This window comes from Pantherophis guttatus, chromosome 6 (assembly GCF_059756535.1).
Source record: "Pantherophis guttatus breed Tessera chromosome 6, ASM5975653v1, whole genome shotgun sequence".
Taxonomy (NCBI): Eukaryota; Metazoa; Chordata; class Lepidosauria; order Squamata; family Colubridae; genus Pantherophis; species Pantherophis guttatus.
This window is the reverse complement of record NC_142068.1, coordinates 56,538,177-56,557,987: the sequence shown is the minus strand read 5'-3', so window position 1 is coordinate 56,557,987 and position 19,811 is coordinate 56,538,177. Positions and strand designations below refer to the sequence as shown.

The 19,811-nt window shown below is 36.4% G+C and overlaps 1 long non-coding RNA gene across 1 annotated transcript in view; it reads left to right on the top strand.

Moving 5' to 3' along the window:
• Positions 1–16,869, top strand: part of LOC132709399 (uncharacterized) — a 56,086-nt gene extending 39,217 nt beyond the window's left edge. The window contains exon 3 of the long non-coding RNA XR_015728513.1: positions 16,709–16,869. This is a non-coding gene — a long non-coding RNA (uncharacterized LOC132709399). The remainder of the gene's footprint in view (positions 1–16,708) is intronic.
• The last annotated feature ends 2,942 nt before the right edge of the window (positions 16,870–19,811 follow it).

The window sequence follows — 19,811 nt, the reverse complement described above, 5'->3', positions numbered from 1 at the left end:
CCAAATGTGTGTACCTACAATTAAGGCAAGGGCAGTTCTTGTCACAGATTTTTGTGCTCACTTACATCTTGCAACTGTTGATTTTCTCTTCCTGTTCCTTGTCTCGTGACCCAGAAATTTACCTGATACTTAAGAAGGGAAAGGCAATCAGTAACAATTGGTTACAACATCACTGGAACCACTGCATTCAAAGTTGGAAACTAATTATCTGGGTATCAGTTTAGATGGGCAGAAGTCCTTTGGCTGGCTGCCTCCTAATCAAAATAATGAAGACAGCATCATTATTAAGCTTGGTGAGATCTTTGGACAGATGCTTTGCTTCCTCAAAAGCACAAGAAGCTGCCTTTTGAAGCAAGGAGGCCTTTTTGCTTTTAAGAGTAAAGCAGCTACATTGCTTCCCCTGCCTCACCTAGTACTTTCAATTGCTGGAAGAGGCTATTCTAAGGGGTAATTTATTTCTTCAGAAGGAAAAAATTGCTGCCAAATTTGGGAACACCAAGAAGTTCCACTGCTGTTTTCTTTCTAACTTTTTTGTAGGTATGTTTCTATGCCTCAGATAATGGAAATGGAAGCCCCAGTGTTTTATTAAGGATACTTTGAAAATATCTTCTTGCATTTCTTACAATATCTTGTAAGGTTACAATAGGAACATTTTTGAGGGCTTAGTTACCCTAAGGAGAAGAAGGTCATGAATCTTAGTTTCAATATTTAAAGCTCTAAATCGGTGTTTATCTTTAAGCAAGTGTTAGAAAAACATAAAAAATAATTCCATAAACCTCAATTCCCTATGTTTTTAATCTCTATGTTCATAGGAGTTAATGTTTTTCAACAAATAAGGCAATAGCTATGATTAACTTTGTATATGTTTTACATTCCTCCCTCTCTATTTTACAGGGCTTTTAAAATGAAATTTTGTGTAAATATTAATAAAACATATATTTATTTATCATTTGAATAAAATCATATTTCAAAAATATTCTGTAAAGCAATCCTGGGTACTAATTTGTTGCTAAAGAATATTTTTGAGTAGAATATCTGAGCACTAATATCCTAGGTGGAATAGATCTCTGGCTTAGTAAAATCCCCTTTTTAGACATTCATCTCAATATCGTCTACTTGCATTTTTCCTTGTGTTTTTTTATGTAAGGTCACCGTTTCATTTAGCAGAAGACATATGGATTCACAGGCAGTAATTGCATGCAGGACCTATTCACTATTGCCAATTTTCTGAATTTTAGTGTTGACATTGCTACTTTTATTATCACTGGCATATTTCCGTAAGCCAATTTTCAGCCACTAATCCATTTTTTGCATTGCATTTTTTGCAATGGACTATTTGGTGGTAAATGCTATATCGCACGGGTGTCAAACTTGCTGTGTCACATTGCTGTCACATGATGTATCAATGTTTTCCCCCCTTCACGGACCTGGGGTGGGTGTGGCCTGGGTGTGACACATCTGGCCTGTGGGCCACCCATTTGACACCCCTGCGAGGAAAGTGAGGACTAAGGCCGAAAATGAGCTATAGTATAGCTGGCGGATTGACAGAAAATATAGTAAGGAGGAGCCCAGGGTGGAAGCCGGGTTCTTGCTGCCTTACGAATAGTGAATAAAATGAAGCTGTGGTGGACCACTAGTTAGAATGACAGTTTTAAGAGCTTTCCACTGATTTCTAAAATGTGGACTTCTCCAATAAAGCCTTTTTAAAAAAATTACCTTTAGAACTTTTAAAGAGAATTTACAAGTCTATTCTGTGCATGAGAGCCATTATAATTGTCCTATCTTCTGATCTATAAAATTTTTATTGGATATGGAGTTTCCTCTCAATCTAATTTTGATTAAAAATGGCCAGCAAATATTTTTCTATTTTAAATATCGGTTTTTATGCCTCTGACAGAGCTAGATTGCAGTTCATGGCATATCTGTTGAAAAGACTTCATTAGATCACCATTAGTTGCTAATAATACATCATAATTATTCTTACAGAGTTAAGCTCATCTATTTCCTCTTCCACCTGCCTTGCAGAGATAACCTCTAAAGAACACGCTGAAGGACTATCAGTCTCTCTTTCAAAGGCTTTTGCATTGCCTGGATTTCTAAACAATTCATTACCTACAAAAGATTTGTGTGAGTGTAAAGACCATAATTTCTAGAATTTATGTTCTTATGTAACTACACTGAGTACAATGATCCAAATCTGGAAGATTTTAATTTATTTCTGGTAATATGAGGCAAAGGTAGTCTATATATTCAGCTTCAAACTTGCTTTGCATGTAGCTGCATACATTCACCAAACCATAAGTATAGAATTTGCCAATAATAATAAGTTTATTAAAATTTTTAAAGAGCCAAAATTTATTTCAAATAATAATCAGGCAGAATTTTTCTTATACAGTAGTAGAAATCAACTGATGCTTTTTCTGGAAAAGCTACCGTAGTTTTCTGTAGGTATGTGTTAAGGTTCCATTTTTGTTTGTAATTCAGGATTTATTCTTAAAAGGAGAATAGAAGTTTCAGGTGTTGAATGTATTTTCTACATTTACTTGGAAAAATAAAGAAATTGCTGGTACCTTGAAGATTAAATAATATATGGTATTATAAGCTTTCTATTGACCAGAATCCATTGAATCAATATATGATGGTGCAGATGAAGTTTTTATGTTTTTAAAGTACATCTATAACTCCCAGAATTCCTGACCTAGCATTTTGGGGCTCAGGAATTATGGAAGTTGAAGTCCACAGGTCATAAAGGGGCTATAATTGCATTGCTGGGATAGATAGAGCTTCCTGGCACCATCATAGGTGCCATCTTGACTTTTCTTAAAGCTACACTTTGCAGATTTCCCTGTGGCTTATTCAACTAATAATATACTTTCTGTGGGATTATAGTTACTAGGTAACAAGCTTATAAAATGACACTTGACAACATTGTCACTCTTTAATGATACGGTCCTTTCTCAAATGACATGTTAAAGAACTTTCCCATTTAATAATCAATTTTATTGATTGTTAATCAATAGTGCATTAGTGAACAGGTGAATTATATTTATTTGGCAAGCCAAATGTAGCTTGAAATGAAACTAGTTTGAGCTCAGTGGACTTTTGAAAAAGAATATCAAAATTAAGAGGTCAATAAAGTAAACAGGTGGTGGAATAGGAAGAGGGACAGAAAAATAAGCATTGAGATGTTTTGGCGCTTTTCATACCCAATAGCCTAGTATGTTTCATAGCTAATAAGTACCAGTAATGAATATAATCACAGCTCACCACCTGCCTACCATTTATTTTTGAAACAGAATGTTTTATTACATTTTAATCTCCAATTAAATCATTGCATGCTGCTAATCATTGTTAATTCTACCATTACTTATGGCTAGAGGTTACATCCCAGGGCTGTTTGTTACACATAAAATCATATTTAGATTAATTCATTGAGGGGAGAATACAACCTAGTTCACCCTAATTCCTTTCTTGTGATTACAAAGATCTATTTTACATATGCCTAGTGATCACTTGAAGTATTCAGCATGCTGTGCATTGATTGGCTTTCCTTATGCAAGAACTTTCAGAAATTAAGTGATAATGGAAAAAACAGGTGTATCATCTCAAACGTACAGTTTTTCAGATGCCATTAATAATCTACTGCAGCCTTTGTCGTACATTAGACACATCATGTAAAATCAATGTATGAATTCATCTGTTTTTGAACATATTCTCAGCTGTTACTGTGTTCCTAGTATTATTTGAGAAACATGGCTATCCAATCTCACATTCATAATGTATGTAATCCAGGGGTGAAATGCTACTGGTTCAGGCCTGTTTGCCCGAAACAGTAGTAAAAAAATGCGAAACGGTAGTAAAAAAATGCTAAAAAAGTAAAAAAAAAAAAGTTCCGACGATTGTGCGTCGCACAGCTGATCATCGGAACTTTTTTTCTTTTACTTTTTAAGCATTTTTTTCTCTGGAACTGGTAGTAAAAAAATGCTTTTTAAAAAGTTCCGAAGATCAGCTGTGCTGCAATCAGCTGGGCTGCGCGATTTATATTCGCTAGAAAGCCTGGAAATCCTGCTTTCTAGCGAATATAAATCGCACAGCACAGCTGTTCCCCCCGGCTCTTCTACTTGTCTTTGCAGACTCAGAAAAGGTTTCTTAGCGCCTGCGGTGTGCATGCGCACAAAGTGTGAGTCTGGTGCACATGCGCATGCAAAGTGAACCAGTAGCAGACTTCAGAGCATTTCACCCCTAATGTGATCTTAAACAAGAAAGAGTGTGTGTACAATGGCACCACCATAAATTCTGCTAATCAAAAATAAAGTTAATTTGCGTGAAATGTCCTGAACAGAATAATAACTCTCTTTTTTATGCTACAAGTATTTGAATGATATCTATTCATTCTGTCGTAGAGGTACACAGCTTTTTTGAATTATATCCAATAGATTCATGTTTGGTTGCATGCAGGTGCCAGAACAAATGCTGAATTTGACTCAATTTAAATGTAATTAAATTACACTAATTATACTATTAACAAGTATTTAATAATGTATATATTAAAAGTTTCCCTCCAAATATTTAATAACCTATCATTTTTGTTGCAAAAGTTGCAAATTTTTGAAATATTCTACGGCTGCATCTGAGGTTTCAAGGCAGATAGTCCTGGCTTTAGATCAGACATTTTTATCCCAGATCAGCTCTATCCATTGGTCTGGACTGGAGTTCGGAGATCCTGTATTCCCTTCAGTTAACATCACAGCTCACCTCCATGTCAATAACTTAGATCTTCTTCCTGACATCAACTTTGGTCTTCTGCAAAATTTGAATTCTGGTGCCCTGGATTCCATAAAGGTCTATATTCTCTTGATTGCTGCACACCGTAATTTAATTTAATTTAATTTATCGAATTTCTATGCTGCCCAACTCCCAAGGGACTTACAGCGGCTTACAGCAAAAATAATATAACAAAGAACATAGGAAAATTATTTAAAAACATTATAAAAACATTTTTAAAAACATTAAAAGCCCATGCACACCATGTTTTAGGTTGATTTCTTCAACTTTGATCCTTGGAATTTTTTTTGTACTTAGTATTTTTTTTTTCTTATCTCACTAAATGCCTTCAGATTTGTGGTTTGTTTTAACAACTGAACCTGGTTCAGTTATCATAAGAACCTGAGAATATTACTAAACTTCCTGCTTTTACTCTGAATTGGAAGGTAAAAAACCAGATTTTTTAAAAAAATATTATTATTATTATTTTTAATAGAGATGGGTGGGAGTGCCTGGTCTGTTCATTGTTCACAAACACTGTTTCTTTAGGAAGAGAGTGCATCAGCAAAATCCCAAGCATTACTCCCATGCTGGGAATGGCCCAGCAGAAGAATGCAAGCTCATTAGGTTTGCTTAAAGCAGCCCTGTGTCGCAATGTCAAGAGAAAGGCAAAGTCTGGGAAACTTGGCAGGAAGTTGAGTGTCCCTCTGTATTATTATTTTTCACATGACTTGGTGATGGTGATGGCATCTGAAAATTCTGGAGGATTTTGTTTTTCTTTTCCATCGATGAGATTAAATGTTCTTTACATTGCTTTCTCAGTGTGGTATGTCATTTGACAAGCATAAGATTACTTGAAAACTCCTACTAGCATTCTTTAGAATAGCTGGGAAGCTTCTTGGCTGTCAGAACATTGTTATTAATATGTCAGGTACATCATATTTCATATGAATGCTTCATGAAAGAGGTTCTGTGAGAAGACATCAGTGTTGTCAACTCTCCAAAATCATAGCACTAGGTAAATTTTGCTCTACAAGTTATACTTTTCATTTTAAAAGAACCATTCTTCATTGAAAAAACCCCTCATACCAAAAACCATCAAGTTGATAAGAACTCTCTGTTATCAACTTGACAGAAAATGGGAAAATGTTAACTTAAATTCTTCTCTTTGTATTCACACTTTTAGTAGGGCAACAAGTGAAATTTTTTTTTATAATTCTGAAATTGGGTATCTTGTCTGCAAATGCCATCTAATTATCTCAAGGCAAAAAGAAAGATAGTATTTACGAGACCGCCTGCTGCTACCGATAACCTCCCACCGGCCAATACGCTCTCACAGAGAGGGCCTCCTCAGGGTGCCATCGGTCAAGCAATGTCGGCTGGCGGCCCCCAGGGGGAGAGCCTTCTCTGTGGGAGCACCCGCCCTCTGGAACGAGCTACCTCCCGGAATACGGCTGATTCCGGATCTCCGCACTTTCCGTTAAGGCCCTGAAGACGTTTTTATTTCAGCAAGCCGGCCTGGCCTGAATAGGTTTTAGGGGTTTTTTAATTGTATTGCTAGGGGTTTTAAATTGGGGCGGCCGTTTAATTTAATTTATTTTTAATTCTTTTAACTTTTATATTGTATGTTATTTTAATTCTCGGCTGTTCACCGCCCTGAGTCCCTTCGGGGAGAAGGGTGGGATATAAATTTAATAAATAAATAAATAAATAAATTAATTAATTAATAGTATCTTTTTTTTTCTTTAAAGGCCACAAAGTATAATATCTATTTGAGAGTAAAGAAACTCCATCCTCTCAGAAATTTAAATCTATACTTTTATTTATTTACTTATTTAATGCATTACATTTACATGCCACCCATCTCACTGTTGAAGAATTTTGGGCGGCTTACAAGATCATAAACATAGGGATATAAAACAAATAAAATGTTACTTCCATGTTACAAATCATTTGTGGATATTAGTGGCAGAAATGCATGGAATGGATGCAGCTGTATCACACAATGTATGATCAATGTACTGATACCTTGGGATATTTTAAGACTTTTTTCTTTTATGCACTGAAAACTTGATGTTAGCTGCCTTAGATATTTCTCTTTGAAACAGAAGAGCAGAATAGGTAATGCTAAAAAGAAAGAAAGAATCTGCTTTTGAATCATATTTTGAGCCCTTTCTTTGCTGATTGGATATGAGCATGGGGTTAAAAACTCAATTTTCCTTACAGAAGATCATTTTGACTCCAGGCTATTCAAAGCTTTCAAAACAGAATAAATCCTCAATGCCGCCATCTAGTGATAGAAAAAACAGTTTCCACAAAATAAAATACGGCATATTTGACCAAAACAGTCTCACATCAGCAATCAACACCCAGATAAGCAGAGATTAACACTATAATTAATATTACACCAACAACCAAGAAGCAAACAATACCCCAATCAAGGAACTGTCAAACAAGCAAGCAGTAAATAACAGTTTGTGAGTTTCGGCAAAGCATTCTCAGAACTGAGAGTCCTCTATCCAGTATTATTTTGAAGAAGAGCTGCCATATGAAGATGGTTTAATTCAGTATTTGCCCTACTGAACTAAACTTCTCTGAACTGAGTTAAGGAGCAAAACCAAAATGAAACAGATCTGTGAACATCTAGAAACAAAGTTATAGCTTGTAGCCAGCAAGGGTTTGTTAAAAACAGATCATGCCAATCTTATTTCATTCTTTGACAAAGTGACTAAATTAGTAGACCAGCGAAATACTGTGGACATAGTATACTTAGACTTCAGCAAAGCATTCAACAAAGTAGACTGCATGTCTTGGTAAACTAGAAAATAGACAGCATTACTACCAGATGGATTTGTAGCTTTTTTTTTTTTTTAATTTGATTTATATGCCACCCTTCTCCGGAGACTCTGGGCGGCTTACAATGCGTTAAGCAATAGCTTTCATACTTTTGTATATTTATACAAAGTCAGCTTATTGCCCCCACAAACTGGGTCCTCATTTCACCTACCTTAGAAAGGATGGAAGGCTGAGTCAACCTTGAGCCTTGGAGAGATTCGAACCAGCAAGAAATTGCAAGCAGCTGTGTTAATAACAGGGTGCTCAGACCACTGTACTATCAAGGCTCTAGCTTGCTGACAAACTGTACTCAATGAATAGTCCTTAATGGTACTACGCCTACATGGAGGGAAGGAAGCAGTAGGATACCACAAGGTTCTGTTTTTAGGACCAGTACTCTTCAATATCTTCATAAATGACTTAGATGAGAGAAAAGAAGGGGAACTTATCATAATTGCATATGACATTAAGCTGGCAGGAATAGCCAACATCCAAGAAGACAAGCTCAGGATCCAAAAAGATTTTAACAGACTTGAACAATGGACCCTATGCAACAAAATGAAATTTAATGTGGAGAAAAGCAAGGTTTTACACCTAGGCAGGAAAAACCAAAGGCACAAATATAGGATAGGTGAAACCTGGCTCAAAACAATAACTATGACAGGAATCTTGGAGTCCTAGTAGACAATCACTTAAACATGAGTCAACAGTATGCGGCAACAGCCAAAAAAGCTAACACAATTCTTGGCTGTATAAACAGAGGCATAGAATCAAAATCATGTGAAGTATTAGTATCACTTTATAAAGCCTTAGTAAGGCCATACCTGGAATACTGCATCCAGTTATCACCACATTATAAAAAAGATGTTGAGATCTTGGAAAAAATGCAAAGAAGAGCAGCTAAGATGATTAAAAGCATGGAGAAAAAAACATATGAAGAACAGTTGCAGGAATTGGGTATGGCCAGTCTAGAGAAAAGAAGGACTAGGAGTGACATGATAGGAATATTCCAGTATTTGAGGGTCTGCCAAAAAGAAGAAGAGATAAACTTATTTTCCAAAGCACCAGAAATCAAGACAAAAAACAATGGATGGAAACTAATCAAGGAGAGAAGCAACCTTGAATTAACGAGAAACTTCCTAACAGTGAGGACAATGAACCAGTGGAAAACTTGCCTTTAGAAGTTGAAAAAATCTTGATCACTTTTTTACAAAAAGACTGGACACTTGTCAGAAATGAAATAGGATCTCCTGCTTAAGCAGAGGGTTGGACTAGAAGACCTTCCAGCTCTATTCTGATTGGGAAAACACATTGCTCAATATAATCCACGCACAAAATGGGGAAACTCTGACCTTTCTTATTTTGCTGAACTCCAACTCTTCCAAGAATGGTGATTAATTATAAAGGATGCTGAAAGTTTTAGTTTAGTAATATATGAAGGACCACACGTTCACAGTACTGAACAATAATGTGAACTTGTGATCCTAACAAACTTGGGTATATGCTGGTGATACCCACAAGACTATGCTGACTAGATACTTTTAAGAGCTGAAGTCTTAACAGTTCGAAGATTGCTAAATTGGAAGGAAATGATTAACTGTTTTGAGTTTCCAGTTTCAATCTTTTCCTAAAGATGCTGTAATGCTTCTTCAGCTGTGCTCTAATCACACATTCGTAGATCACCACTGCTCCCCAAATATCAGTCCAAATATCCTATCCCATAAGATAAACTAAGGTAAAGGTTCCCCTTGCACATATGTGCTAGTCATTCCTGACTCTAGAGGTGGTGCTCATCTCTTTTTCTAAACCGAAGAGCCAACGCTGTCCAAAGACGTCTCTGTGGTCATGTGACCGGCATGGCTAAACGCCAAAGGCGCATGGAACGCTGTTATCTTCCCACCAAAGGTGGTCCCTATTTTTCTACTTGCATTTTTTACGTGCTTTTACGAACTGCTAGGTTGGCAGAAGCTGGGACAAATAACGGGAGCTCACCCCATTATGCAGCACTAGGGATTCGAATGGCTGAACTGCCGACCTTTTGATCAACAAAGTGGTCTTAGCCACTGAGCCACCGCGTCCCTCATCCCATAAGATAGGATAACAAAATTTTGAAAGTCTTGGAGTTTCTTGTTTATTCATACACAAAAGAAAAAGAGAGAAAGAAAGAAAGAAAAAATCATGGAAGAGTTTATGTTGTGTTTCTTTTCCTTTTTCTCAGGATTGAGTTGCTATGTCTCCCTCCTTAATGTTTCATTGCTCTTGTCCCCTAATAGAGACTAGCTCTACTTTCTTTAACACCAAGTAATCATAAAGAATTCTTTGAAAAAATTCAGACCATGTTCTTCAGTCTTTCTCTGGGAACAGACTTGTGCATGTAATGTACTGAAGAAGGTTAACCATCCTCAATGAAATATGGCTCTTTGTTGCTGGCTGCAGAATATGATACAAAGCATTACAATGGAAACCCAAGCACGGTGTTAGAAATACAGATAGCAAATCACAAATTAATATGCATCACACTGAATCATTGTGGTTTATGCTACAATGAATACTGGAGAAGTAACTGTTGATGTTATCACTGTTTTATTAAGGGTTACCAAGGTGATTGCAATAAGACTGTCAACCAGAATAGTTCAGAAACTAAAGGTTAAATTCCAAAGGGACATCTCTCAAAAGAAATTATGTTGGATGATCTATTCTGCTCACATTCAATCTGATCTCATGTAAACATACATTTTAAAAGAATAATCTTTGTATGTAAAAAAAAAAATCTGACATGAAAGGATGGAATAAAGCTGGAATGAATTAAGCATTTAAATTCCACTTGGCCTGCCAATAGCTGAGGTGAATTCCAAAAGGGCAGCTATTTAAATTCTCATTCAAAGCTGGTTTTTACTATTAAAATGTGGATAATGGTGTTAGTTTGTTTTCCAGCTTAATTTCAGACTCTCTGGACATTAGTTACTTCATAAAAGCTGCACCAAGGACTTCCCAATTTTGATGTTATGCTTTGCAAGGTCTCCTTTATGTATTATTTATGGGGTAGGAAATAAAAAAAAGTATTTCTTAAAAGTTAATTTTGTGATTGTTCCTTTTTTCTTTTCTTGTTTTCATTCTCAGCAGCCACCCACTATCAATTTTTGATTTGGTGTCCTTTTCCCCTTATGTAATTGTTTGCATTTTCTCATGGAGTTGTTTCACGAATAAACCCATGTTTGGTAGCTCTGAGATGATGGCATTATGCTGTATATACAAATCAATGTTTCTCCTGTGCTGAAACGACTGATTTTAGGAAAAGTTGATGGTGTCAAATTGAAGCAGAGGTCTACTTGCTCTATAGCTTCTGGCTTGTCTTCAAAGATTCCTTTCCCTGCTCCCCATCCCAGAAAATTTCCTTCCCCCCACCTTGACCAATTTTTCAGATCTTGCTCTTAAGAACACCATATCTGCTGCTGCTGCTGCTGCTGTTCTTGGTAGATGCTATTGAAGAGTTCTTAATTGGGCATGATGATTGTTGGATGTATCAGGAGATAAAAATAAATCCACTCCCCATCATTTTTGCTGCTCTTGCCTTGTGAAGTCAATAGCAGTGTTATGACAAGAAAACTGTTCCTTGAAAAAGATAGCTGGTTTTGTTTGACAGTTGAATGTTACCTAAGCACTGGTTAAGGAAAATATTATGGACCAATTAAGTCCAGCTATTGATAATTGATCACTGGAGTTCCTGAAGTGGAAAACTGGCATTAGTTGAAGTCCAATGAACTCCATGATGAACTTTGAACTATGCCAATACTTGGATACTTTCTACCCCATTTCCTATGATATATCTACCATGTTTTCCCCAAAATAAGACCATGTCTTATAGTTTTTTGAACCCTGAAATAAGTGCTTGTCCTTATTGCCATGTGCTCAAAAGCCTGATTAGGCTTATTATCAAGTGATGTCTTATTTTGGGGGAAAGCAAGAAGAACAACTATCCAACTTCCAATAAAAGCTGTATCTTGTAAAACTGGAGCCTAATGTATGATAACTCTTGATGAATCATTTCTGCTTAATCATAACATGAAATTTGCATTCCAGAGTTAAGAAAATCTTACTAAAGTGGTTACAGAGTGGTTTTTTAATAAAAAAAACTAGGGTAAAAATGATGGAAGAAACCAAATTCTGTTGGAAACTGCATCCTATCAAGTTGGTAGGGTGTGAGTAATGGTATGGTGGTTTGCACAAAAGGCTCTAGATTAGAGATCTCAGTTTGCATGAATTAATATGAAGATTGGGGCTTGGTTGCATTTGTGGTATGTTAGCCAAAATATACTAAAAGAAAATAAACACCATTAACATCTGTGGCAAAATATGGCTAAAACTGGTAACCTAATTTTCTCCCTTACTAAAAAGTGTTAGGTTATTGACTGATCAATGACAAGATGAATGGAGAAGTCTGTTTGACCCCTCAAATGATGATCGTAACACATGGAAAATTGAAACTTGGAGTGAAAGAGGAATTAGTAGTGAAGAGCATGAAATAGGAAATGAAATAGAAGAAATAAAAATAGATACATTAGGTATGTATGAAACCAAGAATTGGAAAGGAATGTAGTAAACGTGAATGAAGGTGGTTTGATTTTGTGGCATGCTGATCAATGAAAGGATAAAATGTATGTCAGTATGAAAGAATATCAGCTAGGTTGTTATTGATTCATATAGGTTGATGATAGTTATATTCCAGTTAACAGTGATGATGGAAGAACCAGAAATTAATGTGAGGAAAATTATCCAATATTCCAAATTAATTCAAATGAACAGAAAAATTATTCTGTTAAGTAAATATATGGGTAGGTGGAAACAAAACAACAGAATATAGAAGACATGATTGGACCATTTAGGGATCCATGGAGAATGGTGAGATATTAATATCTGGTTAGAAAAAGGTCTGCATCTTTTGAAAATACAATTTAAACCTCATCTATGTATATATTCACATGGCAAAGAAGTGAATATCAAATATGAATCAAAAGGCATAATTGATTTGATTATGATGAAATACAGAAAGCATTAGAAAAAATGTGCAAGGGGGATAAGAGGTACTGAATGTGGTTTATTTGGAAATGTCAAGAGTGAATCTTAGAGATAAAATAGACACAAGACTAGAAAAGAAGAATGAAAAATATATTCTATAACCAGTATACAGATCAAAAGATAATTGCAAAAAAAATGTAATCAAAGACAGCATGGAATAGTTAAAAATAAACTGAGTCAGAGAAGTGCAGAGTACTTTTTATAGAAATAAAATAATGTTTTGGAAATGAGTGGGAAGACCTAAAAACAGAACCTCCAGCAAAATAAATTAAAAATAAAAGGTGATGACGTGATTTAGGATGGTTTGAAATTGTGGAATGCTGGAAAGTAGGTGTGCATAGCAGTTCTCTCCGAAGCAAAAAACATCCTTCTTTAAGGCGCCGCCAACAAGTACTGCAAATATACACCACTCCAGATCCAAAGGATATTTCCCCCTTGAGATCTGAATACAGTACAACTCTAATTGGAAGGAGTATTTTAGAGAGTAGTGGGAATTATAGTGCTAAGCTGAAGATTGAAACAGAAACAAAGTCTACAAGGGTAGTCCTTGACTTACGATCATAATTGAATTGAATTGAATTATAGCCAATAGGTGGATCTTTTGACTGGAAACCAGAAGTAAACACCTGCTTCTGCCAAAAAATGCCAGAAATTGTGGTCATGTGATGATGGGATGCTGCAAATGGCCATAAATGTGAGGCAATTGCCAAGCACCCAAAATGCAGTCACATGATCACAGAGGGGTAGCTATTAAAACTTTGAGACCAGGACATACGCAGTTATGGGGAAGTCCGTGGTAACTCTGACTAGTCTCTAAGCAATTTCTCTTAAATCAAGGACTATCTGTAGCACTGGTTAATGTTATTTTTTATTGGAAGATTCATAGTTTTGACCTTGCATGCTTTGTCTTAACCTTGTACACCATTCAGAATCATTACTGTCAGAAAGAGCCCTCCAAAACCTTGCAATGTTAGTGCTTAGAAAAAAATAATGAAAAGGAAATCATAAATGCCGGAGAAAATTTAAAAATATTAACACTGCAGGTGTAGATGGTATAATTGAAAAACATGTTAAAATGACCGTGGTTTGCTTTTGGAGTGGCTCTGTGACTTGTTTATTATCTTTGTGAAGAATGCACCTATGCCTGATTGATGAGAAAATACTGTTTACCATTCCTTATATACATGAAAATGGAATAAGAATGAACTTAAAAAATATAAGCAGATTGGTCTGTTAGTAGCCTGGCAGTAAACAAAATGTGGAAGCGCACAGTGGTTTTATGCCCAAAAGACAAGTGCAGATTAGATTTTTGGTTTCCCTGAAGTTATAGATGGTGAACCTATGACACACGTGCCACAGGTGGAACGCAGAGCCCTCTCTGCGGGCATGCCAGCCGTCGCCCCAGCCCAGCTCCACCGCACATGCACGTGCACCACCCACTGGCTAGTTGGTCTTTGGCTCAAGGGGGGCGAAGTGCATGCGGGGGATACCCCTTTTGGCTTCCAGGTTGGTGCAGGAGGCTTTCCAGGCCCAAAACGGGAGCCCTGCCTTTTGGAAGCTAAAATGGGGCACAGGGGAGCCCAGGGCGCATGCGCGGGGGGGGGCACTCACATTGGATTTTGGGGGTTCAGGCATGCACGCATGCATTCACATGCATGCACGCATGCTTTGGGCACTTGGCACCCAAAAGGTTAACCATCACTGTTATAGAGCAATATAGTAATGTAAGAACGAATGTTTATCGTAAATTTGCTGATTTTGAGAAAGCTTATGATAAAGTGAATAATATTGAATTGTGAAATGCTTTGTACAAATATCATACTAATGCCTTGATTGTTGAAAGAAGTAAGAATAGTATATTGAAGACCTTCTGGAAGGTGCAACTGGTTCAGTATTCAATATTGAGGGAGTAATGGGGATTCTTTGATTTGGCCATAGGAAACCATAGGAACTGCATCATTGACTGCCAGTTAATGTATGGGTGCCTTTGATGATATCGTTGTCATCTTTAAAGGCCTACATGGCTTAGGATATGTCCAAAACTATCTAGTTGAGATTGAGTCACCCATCTAGTGAGATCAGAGAGAGAATGTTTATGCAAGATTTACCACACAGGGAACAGTATCTGAGGAGATCACATAGTCAAGGCTTCTTAGTGCTGGCTTTCTTCTCCTATATGAACCATGTCCTCCTTATTGTGTTTTCAAAGTGCCTTAAAATTGTAGGAGTTATGGGTGGTTTGTGGAATGAGTAAAGGCAACCTTACAGCGCATTAGATTGACTGTATTCAGTTTTTAAATAATTGCTTAAATTGCTTTTGTCTTTTTAATGTTATAGGTTTATTTTTAGTGATTGGTGTGTCATATGGATGATTGAATAGGATTTATTGGATTATATTTGTTATAGAAAATTATATAATGAATGTAGTTGTTTGGAAATGTGAATGTTCATCTGCTTTTTGTATGCAGATGGTGCTGTATTGTTAATTGGGTAGCCAAAATATTTGTAGCAAATATTAATTAGATTATATGATGCAGCAAAGAGTATGAATTTGCAAAGTAATGTATCAAAGAATAAAGCAGCTATATTTAACAGAATGAACTGACTATTTGCAAGTTATAGAAAAATTAACAAAAACATAGAGGAAGTGAAGAATTTGTGTACTATGCTAAGAGTTTATTACAGCTGAAAATACTATTTAGGAACAATGTAATATAAAAATATGTAATATAAAAAAACCCTGGATATTTATGTAATATGAGTTTTATTATGAGGAATGAATACTGTATTTTGTCAGAAGAAATGAAAATGTACTGTACATATCAACATGGTTTTTGTTACTTTATTACAGAACTGAGAGTTGGATATTATTGAAGAATAGAATAGAATAGGCTAGGCTAGGCAAGGCTAGGCTAGGCTAGGCTAGGCTAGGCTAGGCTAGGCTAGGCTAGGCTAGAATAGAATAGAATAGAATAGAATAGAATAGAATAGAATAGAATAGAATAGAATAGAATAGAATAGAATAGAATAGAATAGAATAGAATTCTTTATTGGCCAAGTGTGATTGGACACACAAGGAATTTATCTTTCGTGCATATGCTCTCAGTGTACATAATAAGACAAGATACACTCATCAAGAATCACAAGGCACAACACCCACTGACAGTCATACAATACAATAAGCAATCATATCATACTAGGAAACAATATCAATATAAATCGTAAGAAGAAAAACAAGAATGGATAAATAAATACTAGTTTAGCACTGAAAATGATGAAGGGGTGAGAATAAAGGTCCAACAATAAAGGTCCAGTAATTCTCATAGTGTCTGTTTTCTTACCTGGTCTACCTTGGATACCTGGCAGTTATGTCATGAGAAGAGCACTGGGAATGTGTATGTAAACTGATTACAGAACTGAATGTTTCATGCAAAAAATATATGCTGATGAGATTTTGTCTCACAGAAAGAATTGATAAGGATTTACTGCAACACAAATACAAGATAAGGTAAGGATAGGATAGGATAGGATAGGATAACTTTATTATCCTCTTTTTTACTTGTAGCACACTGGCCCACATTAAAAATGAAATTCTGTTGCCTGCGCTCAAGAGAAAGTGTATATCTACCCAAACACATACAATACACATACACACATGCTATATACATATATAAATATATACCTGCACCATACATATTTATATATATTAATCACTGTCCATATTGAATACATAGTGGAAAGAGGAAACTTGAGAGTTCACAAGGTTTATGCTTTATGAAACAAAACTGTATGAATGTTATCTCTAAATATAGTCCAGACAAGAAGCATAAACCATGAGTGCTAATGCTACCTTTCTTGCAAGGTTACAATAGTAGAATCTTTCAAGATTCTGCTATTAAAATACTTCACTCCTCCTTTACTTTTACTTTCAACAAAACTAAGGTGGCTCCTTCTAAGGCACCCTTTCTCGGGGCTCAGATACATTTTGCATAATAGTTGTCTTAAGTGGTGCCTTTTGCTTCTTTCTTTCAAGGTTATTCCCACATACCATTACAATGAAAGGTAAGTGAAAAGGGCCAGAGAATGAGGAAGACCAAGAAATGATGGCTAGATTCATCTGATGAGATCAAAAGGTAAGAATTTTAATGAACAAAAGGAAAAGTGTGAAATGGTATGGATGTATGGTGGAAGTAAGATGATCTGTAGAGAAAAATATAACAAATGATGTTGATATAAAACAGACTTTGCTTCCTCTCTTTGATTTCATGAATTTATTTGAGTTTTAATAAAGGTAAAGGTTCCCCTTGCACATATGTGCTAGTCGTTCCTGACTCTAGGGGGCAGTGCTCATGTCCATTTCAAAGCTGAAGAGCCAGCTGCCCAAAGGCGTCTCCATGGTCTTTGGACAGCATGACTAAATGCCAAAGATACATGGAACGCTGTTACCTTTCCACCAAAGGTGGTCCCTATTTTTCTACTTTCATTTTTTACGTGCTTTCGAACTGCTAGGTTGGCAGAAGCTGGGACAGGTAATTTTTTAATAATAATGTTTTAATACACACTAATATATTTAATACATACTAGTATATTTGGCACATAGGCACTGTCAAATGACCCAACAACTCCCTTCTTTTTTCAGGGAAGGAAAACAGCTAGCAATAGAGCCCTAACTTGCCTAAGCATGGAAAACAAGATTTATGGGTGTGTATTTGGAAGTACCATCTCTCTAACAGCGGTGATAAATGGCTGGAATTCCTCCCTCCTCCCCCCAAAAAAGCTGGGCATTGTTTAAGGAAAAGAAGCAGTGACTTCTGCTTTGAGTGGTTTTTGTTTGGGGTGAAATAGGTAGCCAGTTTAGCAAGAAGACCGCATTAGAATTTTACATGTGCATTGCTAGTTAAATCTTACTCTTGCTTGTTCTTATGTATTTCCCTGTATAGATATGTACTCTGTATGATGTTTGGCTATGGTTCAGAAAATTATTTTTCCTTTTTATTACATTTTTGACAGTGGACATCTATTTTTTTACCCTTTGTTTCATTAAACAGAACAAACAGACAGATAAATGTGGCATAGGATTGGCATGTTCCAAATTCCTTCGATTAAACAATGCCATGCATCAGGACTTTGGAAGGTTGCCTTTTCTGTCACAGAGCTTGCCCTCTGAAGTGAATTTCCCCTGAGTACCCACCCAGCAGATGCTTCAGAGGGCTTTGAAGTTCTGGCTCTTTTATTTTATTTTAATAATGAAAATATTAAAAAAAAAAAAGAAGTTCTGGCTCTTTAAGACCTCATATTTGGGGAAGGTGATTGAAGCCCCTTCTGGTAGGGTGGGTCTGATTCTTAGTATTTCCCAATTTTACCATTTTGGTTCATTTTGTGTTAGTGCATTACCACTGTTGTTTTTCAGGAAAATACTCTGCCATTACTAAGGGGTTTTCTTTTAAATTAGAGAATCTAACTTTGGGCAAGAACAGAGATAGTTCAGTTTCTATATTTTCTGACATTTAATTTGCTCTGTTTCTGAATCACTTGAAAATTTTGCCAAATCCCACTGATACACATACATTCAAGAAATCCCTGCCTGAAAACTCTTACCAATTTTGGTCATACATCACCTGTTATACACATTTTTCCAGAATATATATATATTAAAAGTAATTCTTTTCATGTAATATATTTTTATGCATATGTTCCCTTAATAAGTACTTTTTGTGCTTGCTTCTCATTAATACATGTTTTTGTGCAATTGTTTGAGCTACAAACTAGACTGCAAAATTAAACAAGTGGATTTAGGTAGGTAAGTGCATTTTGGTTTGTACGCTGGTTCAGACAGTGTTCAAATAAACTTTTGGATAATTGAATTCTATTCCCATCTTGTTACTGAAAGTGCTGCTGATGTTTTGAGTGTGTGAGCAACTGTGGAGTAACTGGGACTGTAATAGAAGGATTGCTAGACATAAACAAGTAAGAGATATAGAAGAGTTTTTAGAAAATAGAAGTCCAGATTGGAAAAAAAAACAAAAACCAAAAACCTATGAAAAAGAGATTCTGATTGTTCAAAGAAACTATGCCTTGATTAACTTCACAACTTTCAGTGGCTGGAAATTCCTAGCACATACTCCAAATTCTAACATTAAAAATGTGATATACAAATCTCTGTATTTCTTGCTTTCTTGTTTGTTTGTTGCTTTGAGAGGCTTGGCAGAGCATTAGACCAGTGGCCCCCAACCTTTTGGCACCAGGGATGGGTTCCGTGGAGAGAGTGTTTCCATGGACCAGAGGGGGCATGGTTTCATGTGCTACCTACATCCTGCAGATGGGGCTTTGCTTGTTTGGACAGCCTGGTTTCTGGCATGCCATGGCCTGGTGCCGGTCCATGGACCAGGGGTTGGAGACCTCTACATTAGACCATGCAGAATTGCTACGTCTATTATCTAGTTTGCAAGGTATCCTTAGGAAAAATATTTCATATTAATGTAATTGAAGAGCCAGTTGGTCTAGGGTAGTGGTGGCGAGCCTATGGCATGCGTCCCAGAGGTAACTACCAGAGCCCACTCTGTGAGCACGCATGCACGCCATTGCCCCAGCTCTCTTTTGGGTCTCTGCCGCGCACGCACATGTACTTGCGCCTTGGAATTTGGGCCAGGTGCGGGTGTATGCATAGGGTGCATGTGCACATGTGCCCACGCCTTGCAGTTTGGGCACGCACATGCACTTTGGGTTCACCATCACTGGTCTAATGGTTAAGGCACTATCTATTTATTAAATTTGTTTGCCACCCATTAACAAAAAGCAAACCCTGCACTTGTGGGAAAATGCTAGGAAGAAGAAGAATAGCCAATTGAAACTATTTGCAAACAGAGAATTAATTGCACAAAGCACGATCTCACTTGAAATAAATTATCAGTTGAATTCCAGTTCCAATCTCCATCTTCTTTTCTTCAGTTGCTAGATTTAGTTTCTAGTAACATGTGGATCCTTTAGTTCCTGTGAATTGGTATATAGGACATTGCACTTAATGAGATTTATAATTCATTCCAACCATATCAACATGTTTAATTATGCCTAGTATTTAATCTCCACTACACCACTTAAATCACAAAGTCTAAAATTAAACCTCCTAGAGTCTAATC